Here is a 10,775-nt window from a genome sequence, read left to right on the forward strand (position 1 = left end):
CTGGCTTCCTTCCCTGGATCTATATTTACTTGCTGCCTCTCCCCAGCTGACGGCTCCCAGGCTGGCCAGGGCAGCCACCAAAGGGCCAGAGAGCTACCCTGGCCCCAGGGAGAGTGGCCCCAGACGCCTACTCCTGACACACAGCAGTTTCAAGTCCCCACAGCAGTTGGCCCTGATCCCAGGGCTTGCCAGAACTCAACTGGCCACCTTGAGCAGGAAGGCATTAGGGAAATGTGAAGGCCACAGAAATCAATGGGCTCCCACATCCCGCCTGGCCAGAGGCCTCACTCCCCCTGCATTTCCTGCCCAGCTGTGCCCTCCCCCACCCTCCCCACCCCCTTAATTTCCTCTAAGAGCTTCCCTTCTGCTCTCCTCGGACCCTCCAAGAAACACACTCCCTCAAAATCTCTGCAGTTTTAAATCCTGCTCACCTGTCTAACCCTTTCTTGTAAACTACTACAATGTCAATTAGCTGCGGTAATAAAATCCACCCTTTTATGTAAACACAAAGTAACCCCACTCCTGGCATGGTAATAACTCAACAGAATCCAAAAATTCTATACCTGAAGATATTCTCTGCAGGACTATCTACAAAAGCAAAAAACTAGAAAGAGCCCAGATACTAAATTACAGTAAATTACCTTCCATCAATATAGGCCGCTTGGTGAACATGGAGTTGCTTTTGGACTACTAGGCAGGCCTTAAAAATAATAATGGTGTAGGAGTCATTGGATTAGCTTGGTGCAATCACATTATCCAGGGCCTTTGAGTCCAAGAGGTCTGAAATTCCAGCTTTGTGACTTAGTAGGAGTTGGAAAAAGAATTTTATCTCTGAGCTCAGTTTTTGGCATCTATAAAATGGAGATAATGATACTTCACAATGTCACTGAGAGGATAAATTGAGATCACATACCTAGAAGTCCTAGCCCAGTGCTGGCAGTTATAAGCCAAAGTTTGTTCCTGCTTGTTAAGCACAGCACAAAGGAATGTAACTGTTAAGGTGACAGCTGTGGGGAAAAGAACAGGTACACAGGATTGAAGGTTAGAGGTTTAGACAGACAGAAGAAATTACAACGCCAAGGTGATAGAGTTGTGGGGGCTTCCAGTTTTTTTTCCTTCTTCATTTGGACTTCAGGGGCAGAGGGTTAAGTTATTCATCCTTTTCAGTTCAGGACAGATGATCACTAACCTTTCTTATTTCCTTCCTCCTTTCTGCCCTTCCTTTTGTCTAATTCCCTTACTCCTATTTTCTTCTCCCACCATAGGCAGCCACTCTAACATGTTTAATGTGTATTTTTGTGTGTGACTATGTTATTGAAAATATGTATCATTGATATTGTTTTAAATTATGGAATTTTATTATGAAATGTTTAATACATACACAAAAGTAGAGACAATAGTACAACAAGCACCCATATACTCATCTCCCAGCCTCAAATACTATCAAGATTTGGCCTTGAAGTCTTGCTTAAATCTTTGCCTAAAATAACATTTGTTTTATCTTTCTCTTTTTTTTCCCTCTTTGCTGAACTAAATACTTTAAAATGAATCCTGGGGGGACGGGTGAGGGGGATTAAAAAGCAAAACCTCAATCATAATATAAATTGGTCACGGGAATGGAAGTGAAGCATAGAAAACATAGCCAATGGTTCTAGAACATTTTTCTATGTTGATAAATAGTAACTGCACTAGCAGACTCACAGAACCCAAGAAAGGACTAACAGTTACCAAATGGAAAGGGACTGGGGAGGGTGGGTGGGAAGGGAGGGATAAGGGGAATAAGGGGCATTACAATTAGCACACATAACATAGGGAGGGGCATGGGGAAGGCAGTATAGCACAGAGAAAACAAGTAGTGACTCTATAGCATCTTACTATGCTGATGGACAGTGACTGTAACGGGGTATGTGGTGGGAACTTGATGATGGGGGGAATCTAGTAACCACAATGTTGCTCATGTGATTGTATATTAATGATACAAAAAAAAATAGTAACTGCACTAGTTGGAGTGAGGATTTAACAATGTGTGTAAAGTAACTGTTGAATCACTGTGTTGTATACTTGAAACCAATAATAATATTGTATATCAGCTATACTTCAATTTAAAAAAGAATATTCAGGGACAATCACAATATAAGCTGGTCAGAGGGACAGTAGTACAGCATGGAGAATAGAGTCAATGATTCTGTAACATCTTACTACATTGATAGATAGTAACCACACTGTGGGGAGGAGGTGGTAAGGAGTTAATAATAATTGAACCACTGTGTTGTATATTTAAAACCAGTATAAGATTGTATTTCAACAATACTTTAATTTAAAAAAAAGAATATTCACCAACATCCTCACCAAGATTATCCATTAAATAGATTATCTGAAATAATAATCTATTTGGCCTTTCTGAAAGTAAAAAAAATAAATCATTTTAATTTACCTTTGAAAAGATAAAATGAATCCCAGACATCATGTCACTTCACCCCTATATTCTTCAGCTATGCATTCCCCACAACACAGAACATTTTCTGACCTACTTGCAGGGCCATCATCACATCCAATAAAATTAGCACAAATGCCTTGGTGTTATCTAATATCCAATCCGTGATCAGATTTCTCAAAATGTCTCCTTGCACTTGGCTCAACATGGGTGTGTCTTTGTACTGCACCAGCATCGCATCCCAGGCTTCCCTCCATTGGTCCTTTTTGCACTGAGGTTCTAAGATCCAGGCTGCTCAGTGAACATGGAGTTGCTTTAACTGCTGCAAGGTGCTCCATAGGGCACCTCCGCCTTTGGCCTTTCCACTCTCCCAGGGAGGGACACTTGGCTGTACCCAACTCCCCTCCCACAGACGACAATGAGTGTGAGTCCTCACGCATGTACCCATAAGAATCTGGTGAGAGTCTCTTTGGGTTATATACCTAGGAGCCAGGAGTAGATTTGCTAGATCATAGGATATAAATATCCTGTCTCTACTTGACTAAATATGGTGATATTTGTCTCCATGTTGTGTGTACCAACCCACACTCCCACAGGCAAGCCAGGAGGTTCCTATATCCCTAAGTGATTGACATTATCCAGCTGTCGGATTTTTGCTAGTCTGGCTGAGGTATTACCTCATTGTTGGTTTTTAACATTTCTCTGATCACTAAAGAGTTTGAGCATCTCTGCACTGGCTGACTAGTCTTTAAGATCTCCTCTAATATAAATTGTCATTTCATATTATATGGTTATATATCTACTGAGGTTGATACTTTCTGGATGTTGATTTACAAGAGATCCTGGAAGATTCTATCCTTTCTTGGTTTTAGACCTTACAAAAATATTCTCCCATTTCATCATCTCTTAATTTTATCCACCTCATTGATCAGAAATCTTTAATTTTGATGTAATTGAATATACCCAAGAGGAAGAATTTGGAGTTAATTCAGTAGGCACTAGGGAGTCATTGCAGGTTTTTGAACTGGAGAGTGACATGATTAAAGTGATTCACCTGGGAGCTCTATACAGGAGGGATTGGCTGCAAGGAGGCAAACTGAGAATACGCATGTTAAGAAAGTTGATAGCAAAAGCAAGTAGACATAGCCCCCATCCTCACAGGACCTCCAGTCAGTGCGGGAGCCAGGTGTTCAGCAGGAGTGATAAGTATTTGCAGGGAGTGGTGGGAGGAGAGAGGCACTAGGGCTAGGCAGGCTTCCTGGAGGCAGAGATGTTTGCTTTCATTCCTGAGGAAAAGTAAAAGTTGGTTGGGAGGGAGGATGTCTTGAGGGAATAAGGGTCTAGAAAATGGAAATAACTGAAGATAAAGTGGCTGAAATTTGCTCAGCAAAGTCAAGTGACATGGTGGAAAGTCTGCTGGGTTGGTAGGCCACATAGTGACCTCAGAAAGTTGTTTCTTTCCCAGGTACCTGGGCCCAAAGCCAGCTGACAGGAGGTGAGGAAGGAAGGGCTGGTAAGGAAGCAGAAGCAGGAGGTGTGGGCCATGGTCTGGGAGCTTGGCAGGAGGGGGATAGGCAGAGAGCACCCAGTTGACTTTTTTCCAAGATGAGTCAGGCAACCATCTCTTCCCCTCCTTTAAAACATAATTTATATATTCAAATTTCACAAATATGTACCTTATAAAATACTTCAAATTATAGAACTACTTAACAGAGACTAGAAGCTCTCTGCCAACAACTCCCCCAATAACTACTGTTAATAATTCAGAGTATATTCCTCCCGATTTATTTATATCTAATCATTAATTCACATATTTTTTAAATAGAGCATATATAACTTTTAAACAGCTTCAAATACACGAAGCAAAAATTGATGGACCTGAAAGGAAAAATGGACAAATCTGTAATTACCATAGGAAACTCCAACCACTCTCTCAATAACCCATAGACCAAGGACACAGGAAATCATTACGGATATAGAACAAGAACATTATCAATCTACTTGATCTAATTTACATTTGTAGCACATTCCAACCAACAAAAGTAAAATACACATTCTTTTCGTGCACGTGGATCATTTACCAAAATAGGCCATATTCTAGGCCATAAAACAAACATTAACAAATGTAAAAGAATTGTAATCATGAAAGTAATAGGTGTCCATAATGAAGTTAAATCAGAAATCAATTAGCAGAAAGATGATAGGTTTTGTTACATGTATTTTGCCATAAATTTGGGAAAATAATAAATAAAATAGGATAGCAAGAGAAAACAAAAAGAAAAACTACAAAAAAGAAATAGAAGACTTCTGGTTTCTGGTCTGGAATGTAAGAAGCCTAGAAGTCTTCACTCCATCCTAACAAGTAAAAAGCTGAAAAAACGGAAAAATCAGTAACTCTTCTTAGATCCATCAGAGAAGTGAGGTCACAGGGCAAACCACTGCCACCCAAAATTGGAGAGACAGACAGGCAGATACAGAGAATCACAATTTACTTGAGCAAAAACCTGCATGGAAACCAGGCCAGGACAGAAAAACCTGAACCATAATTAACAAATTGCTGGAGACTTAGTGTGGACATGTCTGAGAGTTAAAAACTCTAGGGTGACCCAGTCATGGGGTAAGGGGACAAATTTGGTGAGTTTTATCTCTAGAAGCTCTACCAGGTCCTCAGAGTAAATTTCAGAGAAAAATCCCCTCCTGCTCTGGCAGGGGGAGAGAAAAATGAGCAATTTTGAAATATGCCAGAACATTCTCTTCCTAACAAGTTTTGCCCTATAGAAGAAATTATTTTAACAGAGCCTAACCTAACTGGTAAGGGAAATATCCAACACCAGCCCCCTATAGTCATCCTGTCCCACCTAAGGGGGAGGAAAAACTGAGAAGCATTTTTAGTTTCTGATTTTTAGTTGATCTGATTTTTAGTTGATTGGTGAAGTTCATAATCTAGGGTCACAGGCTCACCAAAAGACTGAGACCTAACCAGAACTATAGAACACTTCCCCACCCCCACTCTCACATTACTTGCCACCACATTACTAAGGGCCTATTTATAACAGTTCCTTTTACCCAGTACTTCATATCTACCTTTCAACAAATAATTACAAGGCACACTAAAAGGCAAAAAACAGCTTAAAGAGTTGGGACAAGCATCAGAACAAAAGTCAGATATGGCATGAATATTGGAATTATCAGACTAAGAACTTTTTTATAATTATGATTAATATGCTTAGGGATTTAAGGGAAAAAGTAGGTGACATGCAAGAACAGATGGATAATGTAAGCAGAGAGATGGAAATTCTAAGAATCAAAAATAAATGCTAGGCATAAAAAACAGTATAACAGAAATGAAGGATGCCTTTGACAGACTTACTAATAGACTGGACATGGCTGAGGAAAAAATATCTGGGCTTGACAATACAATAGAAATGACCAAAACTGTATAGCAAAGAGAATAATTACTGAGAGAGAGAGAGAAAAAAAAACAGAATACCCAAAACTGTGTGATAAATACAAAAGGACTAATATACACATAATGGGAATATCAAACGGAGAAAAAAGAGAAAGAAATGGAAGCGATATTTGAAATAATGACTGAGAATTTCCTCAAATTAATATCAGACACCAAAATCACAGATTCAGGAAACTCAGAGAACACCAAGCAGGATAAATGCCAAATAAATAAATATATATATATACACTTAGATATATCATATTCAAACTTTAGAAAATTAAAAATAAGAAAAAGTTAGAAAAAAGAAAAAGTCTTGAAAGAAGTCAGAGGTAAAACTCCTTATCTATAGGGAAGCAAAGATTAGAATTACATCCAGCTTTTCAGAAGCCATGTAAGCAAGAAAGGAGGAAGTGAAGTAGTTAAAGAAAACTATCCCACCAACCAAGAATTCAGTACCCTGCAAAATTATCCTCCAAAAGTGAAGGAGAAGTAAAGACTTTCCCAGGCAAACAAGAATAGAATCTGTTGCCAGTAGACCTGCCTTGCAAGAAATGTTAAAAGAGGTTCTACAGAGAGAAGGAAAATGATAGGTCAGAAACTTGTATTTACATTAAGAAAGGAAGAGTATTAGAGAAAGAATAAGTGAAAATAAAATAAAACTTTACTTTTCTGATTTTTAGTTGATCTAATAGGTAATAGTTTGTTCAAAATAATAGTAGCAACAATATATTTGTGGGTATGTGTGTGTGTGCATATATATATATATATATATATATGTATGTATGTATATATACTTATGTATGCCTATGTATAAATGAAACAACAATGATACAAGGGACAGGAGGGAAGAATTCGGATTATTTTGTGGTTCTAAAGTACTTGTACTACCCATGTAATGATATAGTGTTATTTGAAAGTGGACTTGGATTGATTGTAAATATATATTGTAAACTCTCAACCACTAAAAAATATGAAAAAATAAATATAATAAGATGTTATTAAAGGAGAGAAACAGATACATATAAAATACTCAGTTAAAATCAGAAAAGGCAGAAAAAGTGTGATAGACAAAAAGAGAACAAAGAACGAGGACAACACATAGAAAACAGTAACAAATACAGTGGTTATTAATCCAACTTTGTCAATAACTATCTTAAACATCAATATCTAAATATACCAATTCAAAGATAGAGATTGTAAGAGTGGATGAAAAAACAAGACGCAATTCCATAAGACTTTAATATTTGTAGATCAGTGTTTTGGAGCAATCCCAAGTTTAAGGGAAATAGTTTTATAAATGCAGTGGCTTTGAAAAGCTGAGCAACATATTTTTAAAGCATTGTGTTTTAAAACTGTTATGCTGGGGTTTGAAATATGATGCTCCTACAGTGCAGATGAGAAGCATGTAACAGTAGAGGAAATATGTGGTTTCTCTCACTGTAATCCAACTGGGCATAATGGATTAGGAATGGCTGGGAATACAGAGGAAATTCTCTAGGGTTGCCCAGGTTGACCTAAAGCACATTGCCTCTTTGTTGTGGGCACTCAAGAAAGTTCTGAAATTGCTTTGTATCTGCTTTGTACTGTTGGTACCTTCTTGTACCTCCAAAAACTCTGCATAGATCATTTAGAATAATGATAAGTTAAAAAATGTCAAAGGAGGATTTTACTAAGAATCTGAATATTTATTCTTTATATTGTTACAATTTAACACTTATTTGTGATATTTGTGATTTGGTTAATCAGTATATAAACTGTAAGTAAGAAGGTTTATATTTCATCTTAATTCTTGTGATGTTATAAACACACTTATTAAAGGATGGATTATTTGAATGTTTATGGCACCTGACTTGTAAAAAAAAAAACTACAAAAAATATTAGAACCATTAAATTGTGTCCCTATGTTACCAAAAACAAAACAAAACAAAAGACTCAACAATATATTACCTACAAGAAATCCACTTTAAATATAAGGATACATATAGATTCACAGTAAAAGGATGGAGAAAGATCTATCATACTAACACTAATCAAAAGAAAGTGACAACAGCTATATTAATTTCAGACAGAGCTGAAACTGACTTTAGAGCAAGAAAAGTTTTCAGAGCCAAGGAGGGGCATTACTTAATGATAAAGGGGTCAATACTCCAAGAAGACATTAACAATCCTTAATGTTTATGGGCCTAACAACAGAGGGTCAAAACACATAGGAAAGAACTAATAGATGTACAAGGAGAAATAGGTGACTCCACTATTATAGTTAGAGATTTTAACATCCTTCTATCAGAAATGGACAGATCCAGCAGGTGGAAAATCAGTAAGGACATAGTTGAACTCAACAGCACTATAAATAAACTGCCTATAATTGATGCTTATAGACTATTCATCATCAACAGCAGATAACATATTCTTCTCAAACTCACATGGAATATTCACCAAGAAGTACCACATTCTGGGCCATAAAGCATACTTTAACAAATTTAAAAGAACAGAAATCATACAGTGTCTATTCTGTATGGTCAGACCATAATGAAATTAAACTAGAAATCAACAACATAAAAATAGCTGGAAAATCCCAAAAAGCACTGGAGATTAAGCAGCATATTTCTAAATAACACATTGGTCAAAGAAAAAATCTTAAAAGAAATTTTTAAATATTTTGAACCATAATACAAAAACAAAATACAACATCAAAGTTTGTAGGATGCAGCAGAAGCATTGCTTAGAGGCAAATTTATAGTATTGAATCCATCTATTAGAAAAGAAAGACCTAAAATCAATAATCTAAGCTTCTACCTTAGGAAACAAGAAAAAGAAGAGCAAATTAAATCTAAATTAAGCATAAGAAAAGTAATAAAAATCAGAGTCAAAATCAATGAAATTTAAAACATGAAATCAACAGAAAAAAATCGACAAAACCAAAAGCTGGTTCTTTGCAAAGATCAATAAAATTGATATGCCTCTAGTCAGGCTAAGAAAAAAAGAGAGGACACAAATTGTTAATATCAGAAATGAAAAAAGAGACATCACTATAGATGTCCCGGATATTAAAAGGATAATCCAGGAATATTATAAACAACTCTATGCCCACCAATTTGATAACCTAGGTGAAATGGACCGATTCCTTGAAAGATATAATTTTCCAAAATTCACACAAGAAGAAATAGACCACATGAACAGGCCTATGTCTATTAAAGATATGGAATCAACAATTAATAACTTTCCCGAACAGGAAGGACCATATCCAGAAGGGTTCACTGGTGATTTCTACCAAATATTTAAGGAAGAAATTATACCAATTCTCTACAATCCCTTCCAGAAGATAGAAACAGAGGGAATACTTCCTAATGTATTTATGAGGACCAGCATTACCCTAATACCAAAACCAAATGCATTACTAGAAAGCTGCAGAATAATATATCTCATGAATATGGAAGCAAAAATCCTCAACCAACTATTAGCTAATTGAATTCAACAATATATGAAAAGAATTATATACTACACCAAATAGGATTTATCCCAGGTATGCAAAGTTGGTTCAGCATTTGAAAATCAATTAGTGTAATCCATCACATAAAGAGGCTAAAGAAGGAAAATTACATAACATATCATATCAATAGATGCAGAAAAAGCATTTAAAAAATTCAGTACCCATTCATGATCAAAACTCTCAGTACACTAGTAATAGAAGGAAACTTCCTCAATGTGATAAAGAATGTCTACAAAAAAACATACAGCTAACATAATATTTAATGGCGAGAAACTCAGTTTTCCAACTAAGATTGAAAACAAGGCAATGATGTCCCCACTGCTTTTCAACATCGTACTGAAAATCTTAGCTAATACAATAAGAGAAGAAAAGAAAAGAAAAGTTACAGAGATTGGGAAGGAAGAAAAAAAACTGTCTTTGCAGATGACATAATTGTCAATATAGAACATCTGAAAGAACCAATAAAAGAAGCTCCTGGAACTAATAAATGATTACAGCAAGATTGCAGGATGAAAAGTTAACATACAAAAGTCAATCACTTTCTTATATACCAGCAATGAACAAGAGGAATTTGAAATTAAAAACACAACATTTGTCCATTGACAGATGGGAATTACACTTACCATTCTGAGTGTTATAATTGTCGAATCACTGTGTTGTAGCCCTGAAACCAACATAAGAAGAAAAAAACATTATCACTTACATTAGCACTCAAAAAACTGAAATAATTAAATATAAATCTAAGTGTATAAGAGCTACATAAGGAAAACTGCCAATCTCTGATGAAAGATATCAAAGAAGAACAGAAGAAATGGAGAGGTTTCCCTCCTCATGGATAGGAAAACTCAATAATGTCAAGATGTCAGTTCTTGCCTATTTTGATCTATTGATTCAAAGCAATCTAATCAAAATCCCATCCCGATATTTTGTGGATATTGACAAAATGATTCTTAAGTTTGTACAGAGAGACAGAAGACCCAGAATAGCCAATGTAATATCAAAGGAAAGGAGCAAAGTCCGAAGACTGACACTACTTGACTTCAAGATGTACTATAAAGCTATAGTAGTCAAGACAGTATAGTACTGGTGAGAGTATAGACAAATAGTCAATGGATCGTGATAGAAAGTCCAGATATAGACTCACATAAATATAGTGAACTGACCTTCAACAAAGGAGCAAAGGCAAAAATGGAGCAAAGATAATTTTTTCCACAAATGGTGCTGGAACAATTGGACGTCCACATGCAAAAAAATTAATCTAGGCATAGACTTTACATCTTTCACAAAATGCTAACTCAAAACAGATCACAGAATTACATGTAAATCTCAAAACTATAAAACTCGTGGAAGATAAGATAGTAGAAAACCTAGATGACCTTGGGTGTGACCTTGCGACTTTT

This window comes from Manis pentadactyla, chromosome 4, assembly GCF_030020395.1.
Source record: "Manis pentadactyla isolate mManPen7 chromosome 4, mManPen7.hap1, whole genome shotgun sequence".
NCBI classification, from domain to species: domain Eukaryota; kingdom Metazoa; phylum Chordata; class Mammalia; order Pholidota; family Manidae; genus Manis; species Manis pentadactyla.